Genomic DNA, 19,899 nt, shown 5'->3' on the forward strand with positions numbered 1-19,899 from the left:
GCACCATAATGGTCATGGGGAATGGGAATCCTCTGTGGGAGGAAAAGGCACATGTTGCCATGAGCACCTCTTAAAAAGTCAAATAGCTGAAAAGAGTTCACAACCATTTGTTCCTGATAAAACTATTTTTAAATTAGTCTTGCTAAGATAGTCATCTGTTGGTGGGGTGCCAGGTGGTAGATCTTGGCGGGATATTGGCCCAGGTTTTCCGTTCAGTGGCAGTGCTGGGTTGCCACTGCCCGCGAAGTTTTCTGTGTCCTGACGGAATTGCCCATTTTCAGCTGGGACTTTTTCTCCAGTTTAAAATAGGTTAAGCTAAGGAAAATTAAGGGTTCTAGTTTTTATTTAAAGTACATAAATAATTTAACTTTTTTTTACTGCATTTAACTTAAAGGGTTTTTTTTCAATTAGAAGCATGGCAAGGCAACTCAGTCCGGTGTTATGTACCGCCTGCAACATGTGGGAAGTCCTAGACGCTCCTTACACTCTGACCAACCACGTGTGCAGAAAGTCCCACCAGCTGCAGCTACTTGAGCTCTGAGTTTTGGAGCCTGAGTGGCAGCTGGAGGCTTTGAGGTGCATCCCCAAGGCTGAGAGTTTTGTGGATAGCACGTTTTTAGACATGGTCACCCCACAGCTTACAGAAGTACAGAAAGAGAGGGAATGGGTGACCATCAGTCAGAGGAAAGGTGTCAGGCAGGTAGTCAGGAAATCCCCAGGGTGCATCTCGCTCGAGAACTGTTTTTCTGTGTTGGAAAATGATGAGAGTGATGTCCTCTGGGGAGTGCGTGCTCATGGCACTGTGAGTGGCTCAGCTGCACAGGGGGGGAGGAAAAAAAGGGGAAGAGCAATAGTGGTATGAGACTCAATAGGAAAGGGAACAGAGAGGCGTTTCTGCAGCCGTAGACATGACTCCAGAATGGTACGTTGCCTCCCTGGTGCCAGGGTCAAGGATGTCACTGAACGGCTGCAGGGCATTCTAATGGGGGCAGGCAAACAGACAGAGATCGTGGTACATATTGGTACCAACGACATAGGTAGAAAGAGGGCTGAGCAAGCAGAATTTAGGGAGCTAGGAAACAGATTAAAAAACAGGACCTCAAAGGTAGTAATCTCTGGATTACTTCTGGTGCCACGAGCTAGTGAGTATAGAAATAGGAGGTTAGTCCAGGTGAGTGCATGGCTGGAGAGATGGTGCAGGAGGGAGGGCTTTAGATTTCTGGGACATTGGGACAGTTTCTGGGGGTGGTGGGACCTGTATAAGGCAGATGGCTTGCACCTGAACCAGAATGGGACCAATATCCTTGTGGGGAGGTTTGCTAGTGCTGTTGGGGAGGGTTTAAACTAACTTGGCAGGGGGATGGGATCTTGAGAAGAGGTTCAGCAAGGGGAGATGCATAGCCAAAATTAGAAGAGAGAGCAAGTGAGTCTAGAAGGCATAGAAATTATAGGCCAGTTAAGACACAAGGGTGTTTGGCAAGGTTGGATGATATTTATTTTAATGCAAGGAGTCTGACGAATAAAGCAGATGAGTTGAGGGCACAAATTAACACATGGAAGTATGATGTCATTGCTGTCACAGAGACATGGTTGAGAGAGGGGCAGGTTTGGCAGCTCAATATTCCAGGACATAGGGTCTTCTGGCGGGACAGGGAAGGAGGTAAAAGAGGAGGGGGTATCGCAATATTGATCAAGGAATCAATTACAGCTGTAAGGAGGGATGACGTCTTAGAAGGCTCCTCAAATGAAGCCATATGGGTAGAACTGGAAAACAGAAAAGCAGCAATCACATTGCTGGGAATGTACTATAGGCCCCCAAACAGTCAGAGAGAAATAGAAGAGCAGATATGTAGGCAAGTTTCAGAGAAGTGTAAAAATAATAGGGTAGTAATAGTGGGGGATTTCAACTTCCCCAACATTAACTGGGTTAGTCATAGTGTGATAGGTTTAGAGGGAGCGGAATTCTTAAAATGTATCCAGGAGAGCTTTTTAAGCCAGTAAGTAGAAGGTCCTACAAGAGAGCGGGCGGTCCTGGACTTAATTTTAGGGAATGAAATCGTTTGGATTCAAGGTTGTTATGGAAAGGGACAAGGATGGGCCAGAAATCAGAGTTCTAAATTGGGGGAAGGCCGATTTTAATAAGATCAGATATGATTTGGCCAGAGTGGACTGGGAGCAGCTACTTTTAGGTAAATCTGCATCAAAACAGTGGGACTCATTCAAGAAGGTAATAGGGAGAGTACTGGGCCAACATATTCCAGTAAAGACCAAGGATGGGACCAACAAATCCAGGGAACCCTGGATGTCGAGGGATATACAGGATTGGATAAAGAGAAAAAGGGAGGCTTATGGCAGATACCGAGGGCTCAAAACAGTGGAAGCCCTCAAGGAGTATAGAATGTGTAGGGGGAAACTTAAAAAGGAAATTAGGAGAGCAAAAAGGGGGCATGAAAAAACATTGGCAGGTAAAATAAAGGAAAATCCAAAGTTATTTTACAAGTACATTAAGAGTAAGAGGAAAACTAGTGAAAGAGTAGGGCCCATTAAGGACCATAATGGTAATTTGTGTGTGGAGCCGGAAGATGTAGGTAGGGTTCTAAATGAATACTTTGTGTCGGTGTTCACAAGTGAGAGGGACGACGTGGGTATGGAAATCAGGCAGAAGGACTGTGATATAATTAAAGAAATTATCATAGAATGGGAGGAGGTTCTATGTGGTCTGCCAGGCTTAAAAGTAGATAAATCTCCAGGCCCGGATGAAATGTATCCCAGGCTGTTAAGTGAGGCAAGGGAGGAGATCGCAGGGATGCTGGCAATAATTTTCAATACCTCCCTGGCCACAGGAGAGGTGCCAGAGGACTGGAGGACAGTCATTGTGGTACCGTTATTCAAGAAGGAAGCAAGGGATAAACCAGGGAACTACAGGCCAGTCAGCCTAACCTCAGTGGTGTGGAAACTATTGGAAGCAATTCTGAGGGATGGAATTAATCTACACTTGGAGAGGCAGGGATTAATCAAGGACAGTCAGCATGGTTTTATTAAGGGGATATCATATCTGACCAATTTGATTGAATTTTTCGAAGAGGTGACCAGGTGTGGAGATGAGGGCAATGCATTTGACTTAGTCTACTTGGACTTCAGCAAGACTTATGTTAAGGTCCTGCACGGGAGACTGACAACAAAGGTAAGAGGCCATGGGATCCAAGGCAATTTGGCAAATTGGATTCAGAATTGGCTGAGTGGTAGGAAGCAGAGGATGAAGGTCGAAGGGTGTTTTTGGGACTGGGTGCCTGTGTCCAGTGGGGTTCCACAGGGATTGGTGTTGGGTCCTTGGCTGTTTGTGGTATATATAAACAATTTAGACTTGAATGTAGGAGGGTTGCTCAGTAAGTTCGTGGATGACATGAAAATTGGTAGGGTGGTAAATAGTGAGGAGGTTGGCTTTAGATTACAGAAGGATATGGATGGGCTGGTCAGATGGGCTGATCAGTAGCAAATGGAATTTAATCCGGATAAGTGTGAGGTGATGCACTTGGGCAGGACAAGCAAGACACGGGAATACACGATGAATGGTAGGGCCCTGGGAAGTAGCGAGGATCGGAGGGACCTTGGTGTGCATGTCCACCGGTCCCTTAAGGTAGCGGGACAGGTAGAAAAGGTGGTTGAGAAGGCATATGGGATACTTGCCTTTATTAGCCAAGGCATAGGATATAAGAGCAGGGAGGTTATGCTGGAACTGTATAAAATGCTGGTTAGGCCACAGCTAGAGTATTGTGTGCAGTTCTGGAATCCACATTATAGGAAAGGTGTGATTGCACTAGAGAGAGTGCAGAGGAGATTTACCAGGATGTTGCCTGGGCTGGAGAGTTTTAGTTATGAGGAGAGATTGGATAGACTGGGGTTATTTTCCCTGGAGCAGAGGAGATTGAGAGGGGGCATGATTGAGGTGTATAAAATTATGAGGGGCATAGATAGGGTAGATAGGAAGGAACTTTTCCCCTTGGTGGAGGGATCAATAACCAGGGGGCATAGATTTAAGGTAAGGGGCAGGAGGTTTAGAGGGGATGTGAGGAAGAATTTTTTCACCCAGAGGGTGGTGGGAATCTGGAATTCACTGCCTGAAAGGGTGGTAGTGGCAGAAACCCTCATGACATTTAAGAAGTATTTGGATGTGCACTTGCGATGCCATGGCATACAAAGCTATGGACCTAGTGCTGGAAAATGGGATTTGTTTGACCAGTGCAGACTTGATGGGTTGAAGGGCCTTTTTCTGTGTTGTAGACCTCTATGACTCTAAGACTGCCTGATAGTGTGGAGTATTTAGGATCTGTCTACGCTGCCTGATAGTAGAGTGCTGAGGATAGGTATACACTGCCTGATAGTGTGGAGTGTTTAGGATCCGTATACACAGCCTGATTGTTCGAAGTGTTTACGATCCTCATACATCGCCTTATCGTGTCGAGTTAGGATCTGCATACACTGCCTGACAGTGTGGAGTGTTTAGGATCTTTACACACTGCCTGATAGTATGCAGTGTTTAGGATCTGTACACAGTGCTTGCAAGTGCAGAGTGTTTAGGATCTGTATATACTGCCTGATAGTGTGGAGTGTTTAGGACCTGTATACACTGTCTGATAGTGTGGAGTGTTTAAGATCTTTATACACTGCCTGATAGTACAGAGTGCTTAGGATAGGTATACACTGACTGATAGTGTGGAATGCTTAGGACGTGTATACACTGCTGGATAGTGCAGAACGTTTAGAATCTGAAATACACTGTCTGATAACGTGGAGTGTTCAGAAGCTGCATAAACAGCCTGATGGTGTGGAATCTTTAGGTTGTGAATGCACTGCCTCATAGTGCGTAGCCTTTAGGACCTGTGTATGCTGCCTCACTGTGCAGAGAGTTTAGGGTCAGTATACACTGCCTGACAGAGTGGAATGTTTAGGACCTGTATACAGTGCCTGATTCTGTGGAGTGTTTGGATCTTTATACACTGCCTGATAGTGTGACATGTTTAGGAACTGTACACACTGCCTGTTAGTGCGGAGTGTTTAGGATTTGTATACACTGCCTGATAGTGTGGAGTATTTAGGATCTGAATACACTGCCTGATAGTGTGGAGTGTTTAGGATCTCTATACACTGCCTAATAGTGTGGAATATTTAGGATCTGTATACACTGCCTGATAGTGTGGAGTATTTAGGATCTGTCTACACTGCCTGATAGAAGAGTGCTGAGGATAGGTATACACTGCCTGATAGTGTGGAGTATTTAGGATCCGTATACACTGCCTGATTATTCGAAGTGTTTACGATCCCCATACATCGTCTTATCGTGTCGAGTTAGGATCTGTGTACACTGCCTGACAGTGTGGAGTGTTTAGGATCTATATAGGCTGCCTGACAGTGTGGACTGTTTAGGATCTGCATACACTGTCTGATTCTGTGGAGTATTTCGATCTTTATACACTGCCTGATAGTGTGGAGTGTTTAGGATCTGTATAAGCTGCCTGACAGTGTGGACTGTTTAGGATCTGCATACACTGCCTGATAGTGTGGAGTGGTTAGGATCTGTTTATACTGCCTGATAGTACTGAGTGTTTAGGATCTGTATACACTGCCTGATAGTGCAGGGTGCTTAGGATAGGTATACACTGCCTGATAATGTGGAATGTTTAGGATCTATATAGACTGCCCGAGTGTAGTGTGTTTAGGATCTGCATACACTGCATGTTTGTGCAGAGTGTTTAGGATTTGTATACACTTCTTGATAGTGTGGAGTGTTTAGTGTCCGTATACACTGCTTGATAGCATGGAGTGTTCAAGATGTGCAGGCTGCCTGATAGTGCGGAGTGTTCAAGATGTGCAGTCTGCCTGATAGTGCGGAGAGTTTATGATCTGTACACACAGCCTGATAGTGCCGAGTGTTCAGGATCTGTACACATTGCCTGACAGTGTGGAGTGGTTAGGATCTGCATACACTGCCTGATAATGTAGTGTTCATAATGTGGATAAACTGCCTGATAGTGTGGAGTGTTTAGGATTGGTATACACTACTTCATAGTGCGGACTAATTAGGGTAGGTGTACACTGCCTGATAGTGCAGAGTGTTTATGATCTTATACACCGCCTCATAGTGCAGAGTGTTTATGATATGTATACGCTGCCTGATAGTACGGTGTGCTTAAGACCTGTGTACGCTGCCTGATAGAGTGGAGTGTTTAGGATCTTTATACACTGCCTGATAGAGTCTAGTGTTTAGGATCTGTATGCACTGCCTGATAGTGTGGAGTATTTAGGATCTGCATACACTGCTTGTTTGCGTAGAGTGTTTAGGCTCTGTAAACACTGCCTTGTAGTGCGGAGTGTTTAGGATCTGTACACACTGCCTCATAGTGCGGAGTGTTTAGGATCTTTATACACTGCCTGATAGTACTGAGTGTTTAGGACCTGTACACACTGGCTGATAGAGCGGAGTGTTTAGGATCTGTATACACTGCCTGATAGTGTAGAGTGTTCAGGATCTGCATAAACTGCTTGATAGTGTGGAGTGTTTAGGATTGGTATACACTGCCTGATAGTGCGGAGCGTTTACAATCGGTATACACTGCTTCATAGTGCGGGGTGTTTAGGATCTATATACACTGCCTCGTAGTGTGCAGTGTTTAGGATCGGTATACACCGACTGATAGTGAAGAGTGTTTAGGATCTGTATACACTGCCTCCTAGTGCGGAGCATTTAGGATCGGTATATACTGCCTGATAGTGTCTAGTTTAGGATGCGCACACTGCCTGATAGAGCGGAGTGCATATGATCTGTATACACTGCCTGATAGTACAGAGTGTTTAGGATCTGTACACACTGCCTCATAGTGCAGAGAGTTTAGGATCAGTATACACTGCCTGATAGTGCCTAGTGTTTACAATCTAAATACACTGCCTCATAGTGCTGAGTATTTAGGATCTGTGTACACTAATTTGTAATATTGAGTGTTTAGGATCTGTGCACAGTGCCTGAAAGTGTGAAGTGTTTAGGATCTGTATACATTGCTTGATAGTGCGGAGTGTTTAGGATCTGCGTACACTGCTTCATAGTGCACAGTGTTCAGGATCTGTATACATTGCCTGACAGTGTGGAGTGTTTAGGATCTGCATAAACAGCCTGATAGTGTGAAGTGTTTAGGATTGGTATACACTGCTCCATAGTGCAGAGTGTTTAGGACCAGTATACAGTGCCTGATAGTGTGGAGTGTTTAGGATCTGTAAAAATGACTGCTAGTTTGGACTGTTTAGGATGTGCACACTGCCTGACAGTGCGGAATGTTTATGATCTACATACACAGCCTGATAGTGCGGAGTGTTTGGGATCTGTGTACACTGCCTCATAGTGCGGGGTGTTTACGATCTGTATACACTGCCTCGTATTGCGCAGCTTTTAGGATCGGTATACACTGCCTGATAGTGCAGAGTGTTTAGGATCTTGTATGCACTGCCTCCTAGTGCGGAGCGTTTAGATTGGTATACACTGCCTGATAGTGCAGAGTGTTAAGGATCTGTATACACTGCCTGATAGTGTCTAGTGTTTAGGATGTGCACCCTGCCTGATAGAGCGGAATGCATAAAATCTGTACACAATGCCTGCTGGTACAGAGTGTTTAGGATCTGTACACACTGCCCGATAGTGTGGAGTGTTTAGGATCTGTACACACCGTCTCATAGTGCAGAGAGTTTAGCATCTGTATGGACTGCCTGATAGTGCGGCGTATTTAGGATCTGTGTACACTGGCTGAAAGTGTGAAGTGTTTAGGATATGTGTACACTGCCTGATAGTGCGGATCGTTTAGGATCTTTATACACTGCCTGATACTGTGGAGTGTTTAGGATTTGCATACACTGCCTGATAGTGTGGAGTGTTTAGGATCTGTATACACTACTTGATAGTGCGGAATGTTTGTGATCTGTATACATTGCATGATAGTTTGAAGCATTCCGGATCTATGTACACTGACTGATGTACGGAGCGTTTAGGATCTGTATACACTGCCTGATAGTGCCGAGTGTTTCGGATCTGTATACACTGCCTGATAGTGTGGAGTGGTCAGGAGCTGTATACATTGTCTGAATGTGTGGTGGAGGCAGATTCATTCATGGTTTTCTAAATGGAATCCGATAAGCACCTGAAGGGAACAAAATTGCAGGGCTCTGGGGAAAGTATGGGGGAGTGGGACTATTTGTGTTGCTCTTGTAGAGACCTGACACTCATATGATGAGTGAACAGCCTCCATCTGAACACAGAATCTTTACAGTCTAGAAGAAGGCCTTTCAGCCTATCGTGTTTGCACTGGCTCTCTGAAAGTGCATTCTACCTAGTCCAACTCCCCTGCCTTATCCCTTGCACATTCTTTCTTTTCAGATAGCAATCCAATTCCCTTTTGAAGGCCTCAGTCGAAGCTGCATCCACCACCTTCTCAGGAAGTTTGCTTCAAACTCCAACCATCCTCTGGGTGATAAAATTCTTCCTCACATCACTTTTACTCCTTTTTCCAATTATTTTGAATATGCAGCCTCTAGTTCTTGATTTTCTGTTGAGTGGGAACAGTTTCTCACTATTTACCCTGTCCATATCCCTCAAGATCTTGAATACCTCTATCAAGCCTCCTCTCAGCCTTCTTTTCTCTAACGTAAACACTCCCAACCTCTCCAATCTATCCTCATAGCTACAGTTCTTTATCCCCGGAATCTGTGCTTCAACCATTTAATATTTCCTTGAATCAAAGGCGGTAATTTCTTTTTCAATTACGGCGTCTAAAGGAAAGCTGGGAGAAAAATCAGAAAGTTTTAAAGTAAAATCTATCAATAATATTTAGTACAATCTCATCCACAACTCCAAAAGAAAAAAAACTCTGTATAAAGTTAAACTATTGAAAATCAGGTCAATCAACAACAATATTGTAGAATCCATTTCCAATCTTCACCACATTCAATGAAAAAAAATGATCCATTGCTCAGTGTTGAAATCCAAAAGCCATGTTTGATTCAATGCTATATTTGGACACACTCTTGTGGTGCTCACTTTACGACAGTGGTACAACTCAAAGGGCAGTGGGAACAGGATTTCCAGAAGCCTTTATTCCATGGTTCTTTAAAAAAACACTTTCTAGAAATCTTGCAGTGAAAAATGACACTTTTAACAAGAGGGAGAAAAAATAATAAAGGTAACTTTTCCCAAAAGCAGGAAATCTGATATATGGATCACTGGTAACATTCAGTAGGGCATGCAGCATCTGTGGAGAGAGAAATAGAGTTAACTTTTCGGATTGCTAGCCTTTCCTCAGAGCTACTAATGGTGAACAGCTATAATTCTTCTTCACTCTGATCTGACATCCCAGGGGGGGCCAGACTTGAAAGCTGAGCCAACAGTTAAAAGACAATGAAAAGGTTTAGATCACTGAATCCTTCAGCATTTGAAGGAGAAATTGTGATTTCCCAGTGGATCTTTGGAGAGAGGGGGAATCTACGTCACTTTGAGGTGGGAGGAAGCAGCTCTTCATAATGTTCCAACCATCATGATTGTGGGACAGGCTTGTGGGTTCAGGCAGCATTTACATCTTTTTCTGTGTTTTTTTCAGGAACAATGTCCTACCATTGTGACATTGACAATGTACCATGAATTATTAATCTACAGCACATGAACAATTAGCCAAGCAATTAGTGTAGAGTGTCTTCACAATTATACATTATTTTAAATAATATTGTATCTTTTATGAATTTTTTATTGGCTGCACAAAAGTTAATTCTATCACTGAGCAGTTCCGTCATTCCGTGATTTATTCCAGGATTTGGTGTTATTTAAACTACAGTACCGTTTCAAAACTAGCCCAAGTACATGGGTTTCTGATTCAGTAAATTAAGAAATGACGAAGCACAGAGCTTCTGTTATTCTGCTCAGCCAGGTAAAGTGCACATTGATAATATTTGTTATATCAGTCAAAGCACTGTAACGGACCCTTAATGGAATGCAACCCTCAGTGATATTTTGATTAAGAACACAAGAAATAGGAACAGGAGTAGACAATATAGCCTGTCAAGTCTGCTCTGCCATTCAATACAATCATGACTGATCTTGGGCTTCAACTCTATTTCCCTGCACATTCCCCATAGCCCTTGATTCCCCTGAGTGACCCAAAATCTGGTTATCTCAGCCTTAAATATTGTCATTGATGGAGCATCCACAACCCTCTGGGGCAGAGAATTCCAAAGATACACAACTATTTGAGTGAAGCAATTGCTTCTCATCTCCATCCTAAATGTTTAGTTCCTTATCCTGGGTTTTAGATTCCCCAAACAGCGGAAACAATCTCTCAGCTTCTGCCCTATCAAGCCCCTTCAAAATCTTGCATGTTTCAATAGATCACCCCTCACTCTTCTAAACACCAGAGAAAATAGACCCAATTTGCTAGGCCTCTGATCATAGGACAACCCCACCATCCCAGAGACCAATTTGGTGAACCTTCTCTGTCCTGCCTCCAATGCAAATAGATCTTTTCTTAAAAGTGGAGACTAAAGCTGTGCACAGTGATCCAGATGTGGTCTCACCAAAGCCCTGTACAACTCTAGCAAGACTTCTTTATTCTTATACTCCAATTGCCTTGCAATGAAGGCCAACAAGCCATTTGCCTTCTTCATTGCTTGCTGTACCTATATATTAACTTTTTGCATTCCTTGTGCAAGTAAATCCAAGTCTCTTTGAACATCAACACTTACAAGTTAATCACCTTTTAAAGGCTATTGACTATTCAGCTCTTTCAACCAAAATGAATAACTTCACAGTTCCCTACATTATAATCCAACTGAATAAACGACTGATTTTGTGTTTTGAAGTGATCTTCGTTGGGTTAGTGACATGAACAAAGAACAATATTGAGAAGCAACTTATCTGTTTTTAAATATTTGTCTACTTTCTCCCACTTATATAACTTTCATGATTTTGGGGTCAAATGTAGTAAACGTTTGGTGCCAAACTATCAGTTACAACCCTCGGCCTTGTTAACAATCAAAATTCTGTTGTTTTGAGGGAGCAAAAAAAAAACAAACACAAAACTGGATTGTTCTTTGATTAACAAGAAACGGCTGTGATCATTGGGAAGGCAGAGTGATCTGAATAAGCACAGGGACCTCTGAAGAGATATAGTGGTCTCTGGGCAGATACAGGGATCCCTGGGCAGATGCAGGGATCCCTGGGCAGATGCAGGGATCCCTGGGCAGATGCAGGGATCCCTGGGCAGATGCAGGGATCCCTGGGCAGGAGCAGGGATCCCTGGGCAGGAGCAGGGATCCCAGGGCAGGAGCAGGGATCCCTGGGCAGGAGCAGGGATCCCTGGGCAGGAGCAGGGATCCCTGGGCAGATGCAGGGATCCCTGGGCAGGAGCAGGGATCCCTGGGCAGGAGCAGGGATCCCTGGGCAGGAGCAGGGATCCCTGGGCAGGAGCAGGGATCCCTGGGCAGGAACAGGGATCCCTGGGCAGGAACAGTGATCCCTGGGCAGGAACAATGATCCCTGGGCAGGAACAATGATCCCTGGGCAGGAACAGGGATCCCTGGGCAGGAACAATGATCCCTGGGCAGGAACAATGATCCCTGGGCAGGAACAGGGATCCCTGGGCAGATACTGTGATCTGTGGGCAGATAGAGTGGTATCTGGGCAGGAACAGTGATCTCTGGGCAAGGCCAACAAGGCCAGAGTAACATTTAGAAAAATACTGCGATGTTTCGGGAATCGCAATGATCACTGGTAGACCAGGGAACAGTCATGCACTTTCATACCATCATTGATAGGCAACCCAAGATAATCAATAAAGCCAAAAATAAACAGGGAATCTCATTCTTAAATGTTGGGAACATGAAAAAGGACAGAGCAAAGTCCACTCGGGTGATCTAAAACATCGTTCCCCAGACTGTCCACAAGCTAATCTATGAAGAACCCATTCTCTTCATTATCATCAGAGAAAGTTCTGCATAAACACTGTTTCCAAAGGATAATAAAACAATCCTCCCGAATAGTCATCAAACGTCAGTAACATTAAAAAGTCTGTACCCGATGTTCATAGAAAATCCAGTAACCGTCCAACACATGGCAGGAGTGAATGTCACGGTAACGGGAAAGGTCACAGACAATTGGGGATCTGAGACCTAAAGCTTAGAGGTGCTAGAAGAATGTGCTATCATACAACAAGCTATTTCTAAAACATATGTTTTCTTGATCCCTTCTCAGCCCCATTTTCACAGATGACCTTTCTGGATTAGAGCAATTTGTCCACGGGAAAAAAAACAGCAAGTCGCTGTTTCCACATCTTAACTTTCTACTCTTTGCTATTTCAAGTAAACCAGCTGATTAAACAGATCTGGGAGAGTTAAGAGCGGTGACTGTTCCAGAAATGCTTTGTTCAAATAACAATTAAAGTGAAATGAAAGCAAATGGGAAAGAATCACACACATTCGGCGTCTTTCAGGTGTTTTACTGCAACGAATGCAACAGGCTTTTTGTTCCATTTTGCTGATTTTCAGCATTGACTCATTAGAATAACAAAGTATAGCCGAGAGAGATCCTTCTGCCCAGCCTATAAATACCAAACTGTGTGAAGCAGTGAAGCATTCAGTTGCTAAACTAGCGGTGAATTCAAAATGGGAAAGGCAAGAACTGTGTTTATAAGTGGCATTAGGATTCTTCATTCAGTGTCTCCTGATTTAAAAAATTATTAATTTTCAGCTCTGTATCTTTCCACAGATCATCTTTTACGAGGACAGGAACTTCCAGGGTCGGTACTATGAAAGCAGTAGTGACTGTACTGACCTGTCCCCTTACTTCAGCCGCTGTAACTCCATCCGTGTCATGAGTGACTGGTGGGTGTTGTATGAGAGACCCAATTACATGGGATACCAGTATGTTCTGAGCAGGGGAGAATACCCTGACTACCAGCGCTGGATGGGATTCAATGACAGCATTGGTTCATGTCGCTTCTACCCATATGTAAGTTACCTTTGCTGCTTTCTATATATAACCCGGATGGATGAGTAGAAAATGATAAATTGTTGGGCAGTTGAGCTTGTCGGTATCGACTGAGGAAACCTTTCAGCTGTTTTCACTCATGCTTTGTATTTGGAGCATCAAAATATTCTTAATTTGGAAATAATAACAGATACAAACTATTGTTCTTAAATGTATAATTAATTTAACTTAAATATTAATGCCATGAAACCTGAACACAGATCTAAAGTTTAAATAGGATGCAATAATTTATGGGATGAATTGGTTCAAGTAAATAAATCATTTAGAACTGAAAGCCTATTTCTTAGAATTTGACGGTTACAATGTAAAAATATCATTTTCAGCAAGGCTTAATGTTAGGACTTTCTGGTATACATTCACCTGAACTAGAATGTTTTAAAACTAAGTGAGGTAGAAAGAGCATCGGATCTCAATGTGGAACCGAAGTAAACATTGAAATTTGAAAATCTCCTATCTGTATGGTCCAACTGGAATCCGTCCTGAATTTGCTGTTCCAAAGATTTCAGTGTTTTTCTGTAAGACTGTGAAGGAGGGATCCAACTTAATCAACAGATAATGATCTCGTTTGTTCAGAAATATCATCTGCAACCCTTCATAGCCTCTCTGTTCAACAGAGGGATGTCTTTCTGAATGCTCAACATTATCTTCATTGCAAGTATGGTCTGATTGATATTACAGTACCGAGGTGGAAACTACAGAATGAGGATTTACGAGAGACCTGACTTTGGAGGACAGATGATGGAATTCATGGATGACTGTCCATCTGTCTATGATCGTTTCCGTTACCGTGACATTCACTCCTGCCATGTGATGGACGGTTACTGGATCTTCTATGAACATCCCAACTACAGAGGCCGACAGTACTTCCTGAGACCCGGTGAATACAGGAGATACAGTGACTGGGGCGGTTACAGCTCAACTGTCGGATCTTTCAGAAGAATGAGAGATTTTTAGATTGTTCTTGACAAATATGACTTTGCTGAAATATTCTTGAAAATAATAAAACCTCCTCTACTTCACAGTCATCGTTTTCATTTACTTTGGGATTGTTGTGGAGATCAATAGACATCTCATGGAACTCACCGTGTTGATGTTTCGTGTTGTTTATTTTACACCATTCACCTCAGCTCAGGAATATGTTTCAGGTCAATAAGTGCTGATTTAGGGATGAATGTTGTCCATATTATTGATAATTTAATATATCGACTGTGTGAAAATAAAACTCAAACTCAGAGTCACTGTGAGGGGAACCATGGCTGCAACGGAGGAAGCCATGGGCCTGAGCTTTCCGCTCGCTCGGTGAACGTGAGCCTTTCCCGCTTCCCCGAAGCGAATATTAGGCGTGATGACGTCAGGCGCTGGTCAAAAGGTTGGGAACCCGCTCGCGTTGTTGATATCTCTATTTAAATGCCTATTGAGGCAATTAACAAGCACTGAGTGCAATAAACGGGCTGAAGGCAATAAAACGCCTTCAAAGTCTGAGTGAGGTGTCAGCTGTGGCTCAGTCCATAGCACCCTCGCCTTTGAATCAGACGGTTGTGGGTTCATGTCCCACTCCCAGAAACCAAGAACTGTGATTGTACTCAAAAGAGTTGCAATCTGTGACTGTTGATAACTCGAAAGAATTAGAGGTGTCAGCTGTGGCTCAGTTCATAGCACCCTTGCCTTTGAATCAGAGGGTTGTGGGTTCACGTCCCACTCCCAGAAACCAAAAACTGTGATTGTACTCGAAAGAGTTGCAATCTGTGACTGTTGATAACTCAAAAGAGTTTCAAAGTCTGAGTGACATCAGGTGTGAAACTGTCTTTTTGAAGGGCAGGCTTGTTGGGACAGAGTTGGCAGCAGAGTCTCAGCCTTACAGTTCAGAAAGCTGTGGTTGCAGGAAGTGCTCATTTAACTGGGCTTTGCAGCATTTAGGATTGGATTTCTTTAGATAGACTGCCCTCTCGTTGGGAGGGGAATTCAGAAACCTCAATTTTCTCCTTCAACTCAGGGTGAGTGTTGTAATCTCTCCTACACGGATGTGATGGCGCACCCCCCGAGGGTCGATTCTCAGACGGTGGAAGTTCTTCGATATTCTCCGATGGAGAAAGCGCTAAAGGGGCTTCTCCTGTAAGAAACAAAATTAGTTAAGGGGGTCATCAGTTAGCACACTACTAAAAGCGTCACGTCCAAATCTTAACTCCGATACGCTTTCACCTAGCCAGACATGGATTAATTAACTCCGCGAAAACTGTGATCCCATGAACGAAGACTTGTGCCAATTAGGAAGCTTGCCAAGGGTCCCAAGTGTGCAACAGCAGTACCAAACACTGTGCATTTCACTAATACACCTTCAAATCACAGGGATCATTTTATCCTATCACCTAGTATGATAACTCAGCCATCTCACCAGAACCAGGCCACCCTCCAATCTTGCCAATGCCTATAAATCCTCTACCCCTGGGTGTCTATGAGGGACAGCACTTGTACCGCAAATGCAGTGAGGATTTTGAGCCTTGGGATTCGTGACTCATTTTCACCTGTGCAAACCTCATAAGGTCATTGAATCTCTTCTGGCACTGACTCCAGCTCCGTCTGACTGTGTCCACACTCGAGACATGCTTGTCCATCTCCTCCCACGCAGCTCGAGTCTGCCTATGGTCCCTCCTCTTGCCCCCTCTCGGGATGAGGCAATCGACTCGAGCCTCCACTGCAAGGAGGAGTGCATCAAGTGCTGTCTCTGTGAACCTGGGGGCACATTTGCTCCTTCTAGAGCTGCTCTCTCCTTGCTTGGATGGTGCAGACATCTTTTAATGGAAAGATAACATAGATGCACAAATCCTCAATGCCTTCAGCTGTTAGACTTGCTGAAATATTCAGTTATAGCTCATTGTGAGGCTGCAGACAGACATAAGCAATCATTAACATGAACTTACCTTCATACGGTACAAAGCAATATAATGCTTTCTTGTCCACACTTACTTTCCCTTCAGGATTCCTATAGGGCTCACCTGACACTGCCTGCTGACCGGGGGCCCTTTAAAGTCTTGGTCACACATTGTTAGGGGGAAGAAAGTAAAAGAATTTCTGGTAAGGGAGAATTCATTATAAGGGAATTAATTACTTAAATTAGAATCTATAGGCAGGCCAGTGCAAATTAGTAAATCAACAATTAAACAGTTAAACCAGATGAACCTTATACACTCTCAAACTTTGTACACCTCAGGGTTTGCAATCACCAACAAGGTCCTGAGAGTTAGACCTGAGACGGAGGATGGCAATAACATAGATTAAGTGTGCTCTTCAACAGATAGGGGAAGGACAGATGGTCCCAGCTTAGATAGGAAAGCAGGTCTCTGCCTGGGTGAAAATAGGGTCAGATGATGCATGTACCTCTGTACCAGAGACCTGCCTGTTTAATGTAAACCTATATGTTGACAAGATCGGAATCTGGAGGATGTTCTTGTATGTGACCAATAATGTATAAATATGGTGAACACTTGTAGCTTAGCAGAGTACTGTCTCAAGCTGCATTGAGATGGTGCCCTCCTTGCAATTGCTCGAATAAACGATCGTTACCTGTACCTGAGTCTCCTGTGGTCCGTTCATCAAAGACACCACAACAATTTGGCGTAGTTGGCAGGATACTTGGATCAGATCCTCGGGACGGCTCTGCAAAGTGGGTGAGTATATTCATTTACCACCTGTAGTTAGTGCAGTAAGCCTACCTGAGAACGGTCCGGTCAAGTATCAAAGAATCAAGAGGAAGACTCAGGACAGGAGATAGGAGGCGCCGGGGTAATAGGCGGAGCCGTGCAGGCGGGCTAGTGGGGCCAAAGCCGCGCAGGAAGGCCGGAACAATTACCCAGTTAAGAGGAGGGCAGAGCCGTGCTGGCGTGGTTACGGTTTGAAATATAACCTTAGCCGAAGCCGCGCAGGAAGGCCGGAACCCAGTAAGAGAAGGCAGAGCCGTGCTGGCGTGGTTATGGTTTGAAATATAACCTTGGCAGAAATCACGCAGGGAGGCCAGATGCCAGTTAAGAGGAGGCAGAGCCGTGCTGGCGTGGTTACGGTTTGAAATGTAACCTTGGCTGAAGCCGCGCAGGGAGGCCAGACCCCAGTTAAGAGGAGGGCGAAGCCATGCTGCCATGGTTACGGTTTGAAATATAACCGTAGCCGAAGTCGCGCAGGAAGGCCAGACCCCAGTGAAACCGCACATACGTACCTCAGATAACTAAGTTGTTAGGACCGTGCGAACGCACCGCGCAGAGATATATGGAAAATAGGAACAGAATGCCGTCAGGGAAACAAAACAGTGATATGGAACTCAACTGGGGAACCGCAGACTCCATTACGAGGTTCATAGCGGAACAACAGTCAAAAATAATCACTAAAATGCAGAAGGAGGGGTGGAACCCACAGGGGACCCCCGGAGAACAAAAACAGTGGTGGTTAGAGCAAAAAAAGGATAAGGAAAAGAAATAGATGATGGTTATTATCACACTGTACCTACAGTTGTGCAGAAGAGTTAATACTAAATTCCAGTCAATTAGAGAGAGAGAAACAAAGTCAGATCCTGGACAGATCAGAACAGTGGCAGCAGCAGCCTGCAATGACACTGATCAAGAGGGGGAAACCTATGAAGGAGCTGAGGCAGCTCTGCCCTCATATGAACCAACTGCCCCACTGTGCCCATTGAATCCCATGGCCCCTATGGCAATAACCGTTAAAGTAAAGTCAGGAAAGGTGAATCAAAAGGTGAAGAGAATAAGGCGGCCCAAGGGTGGGGAGGGGATGAGGAATTTGAGAGGGTTATAGAGAAGGTTAAGCACGTACCATTCAGCCCGGGGGAGAAGCAGGTTTTGCTTTAAGAATTGCTGAGACTGAAACCTCGGCATAACAACCCAGGTTTTTGGACCAAGCTGCGGGAAATGCAAGATTTCCATGCAATGCACCCACCTTGCGACCCATATATTGGTGAAGGCTAAATGCCCAGGGGATATTTGGGGAAGATTACCCCTACAGTTTAGAAGTGGTGACTGGGCGAAACCTGGGGACGTCCCAGATCGGGAGAAGGTGACAGCCCTGCACAGGGACTATGAGGAGGCAGGTAAGGAAGCCTTGGGGGAGTGAGAGATGAATTGGGGGTGTATAACGTCAGTAGTACAGAAGAAGGGTGAGTCCGTAATGGACTATGCAGAGCGAAAGTGGGAGACTTATATGCAGTTTTCAGGACAACCGCATCCCGTGCGGGATGACGAGATTTTCCTGAAAATGTGGAAGGACGATTGGGACCCGAAAGGTCCGATGCTGAATTTTCTGTAACTTAAAAAAAATTGATCTAAGCTACGAGAGCTGCTTGTGCTGAAGAGGGAGAGAGAGAAAGAGAGAAAAGGGGGTACCCCTAGGGGCGTTAATAAGCACTGACAGGCAGTAGCAGCGGAAATGTGAGCTTTTGTTAGTTTAATTGTCCCTATAGGTGGAGCCTTCAAGATCCCTTTATTTTCCCCATTGCTATTTGAAGTTTCGTTTAGAATATGAGAATTTTAAGTCGTTAAGTTAAGGACATAGGAATATAAATACATACCTCTAAATGTATGTTTGTTAATGTGCAAGGAAGCATTTGTATGTGAGCTTTAATGTGTTTTCTTCCGTAAATTGTTATTTGTGTGTGCAGTTCAGCACTTTAGGGTTGAAAGCCCCTTATTACCTTAAAGGAAAAGTATACTAAAACATTCCAAAGTTTTGAGTATAAAGTTTGAGTTGAGATTTCTGGCAAAAAGGGTCGCAATTTGAAGGTATCATGAAGCTAGATGAACCAACCTTTGCACCACCCCCTTAGCAGACTAGTATCACCAGCTTCCAAGCTGATTGGGATTGATACATACAAGTTGCATTAATTCATACGAGTTAATATTCTAAAATTCTGAGGGGGAAAATTACCTGAAGTTCAAGGGATCCTAGGAACATCAAAAGGAATAAACACACAGTCCAGGTGGTTCCAGTGGGTAAAAAGGGGTTTCTTATGAACAGATTAATTAAATATGAAAGGAAATCTGCATCCCAACAGCACTGTTATTTGAATTTGGGACAATCTTGAGATGTAAAGGCAGTGTAATTTAACAGGTTACTTTTGAATCACTAGGATGCTATCTAAGATAAAGAATGTGTCGATAAACATACGGGAATTATAACTTGGATACAAATCAATACACATAAGAAAGAGGTAGTTTTAATTTTGATAGTGTAAATTACAGTTCTTACAAAGTTTAAAATTTGAGGTTTGGTTCCTGATAATTTCTCAAAAGGGAATTTTCATTTTAAAAGGTTTGACAACAATTGGCACTAATTCAAATGCTGTAAGCTTTCGTATTTGTAAAGTCTGTTCCCAAAATATGAAGCTAAGTTCAAGACCTTGACAAAGTTTGGCAGAAATCCAATTTTTGGCCGAGTTAATGAATCTGGGATAATTCTAAAAGAAACGGGTCAGACACAATTTAGTGGGTTACTTTTGAGACAATAAAATGTTTGAGAAGAAAATAAGGAAGCAAAACATGTCAATGCCTGATTTCTGTTTTTAAAACTGTTATGAGAATACTTTATTTATTTTAAAGTCTCTCCAAGCAACCTGAACAAGATAAGATGGTAGCTGTTGTATGTGTAAAATGGTATGAGGCAAGTAAGAGAAAGAGTTAAGGAAAGAGGACACAATATACAAACTGTTTTAAGGAAAGTGAATTTGATCATCTGGCCATCAACTGAGACAATAAAGAAACTGATATCAAGAGAATCTTAGGATGATCATGGTGAGGGAAAAAAACTTAGAGGCAAAACTATGTGGAATCTGT

The 19,899-nt window shown here is 43.7% G+C and overlaps 1 pseudogene; it reads left to right on the forward strand.

The window, feature by feature from the left end:
* The first annotated feature begins 12,763 nt into the window (after positions 1-12,763).
* Positions 12,764-14,090, forward strand: LOC144686483 (gamma-crystallin S-1 pseudogene; annotated as a pseudogene).
* Positions 14,091-19,899: the final 5,809 nt, after the last annotated feature.

This window comes from Cetorhinus maximus, chromosome 11 (genome assembly GCF_964194155.1).
Source record: "Cetorhinus maximus chromosome 11, sCetMax3.hap1.1, whole genome shotgun sequence".
Taxonomy (NCBI): domain Eukaryota; kingdom Metazoa; phylum Chordata; class Chondrichthyes; order Lamniformes; family Cetorhinidae; genus Cetorhinus; species Cetorhinus maximus.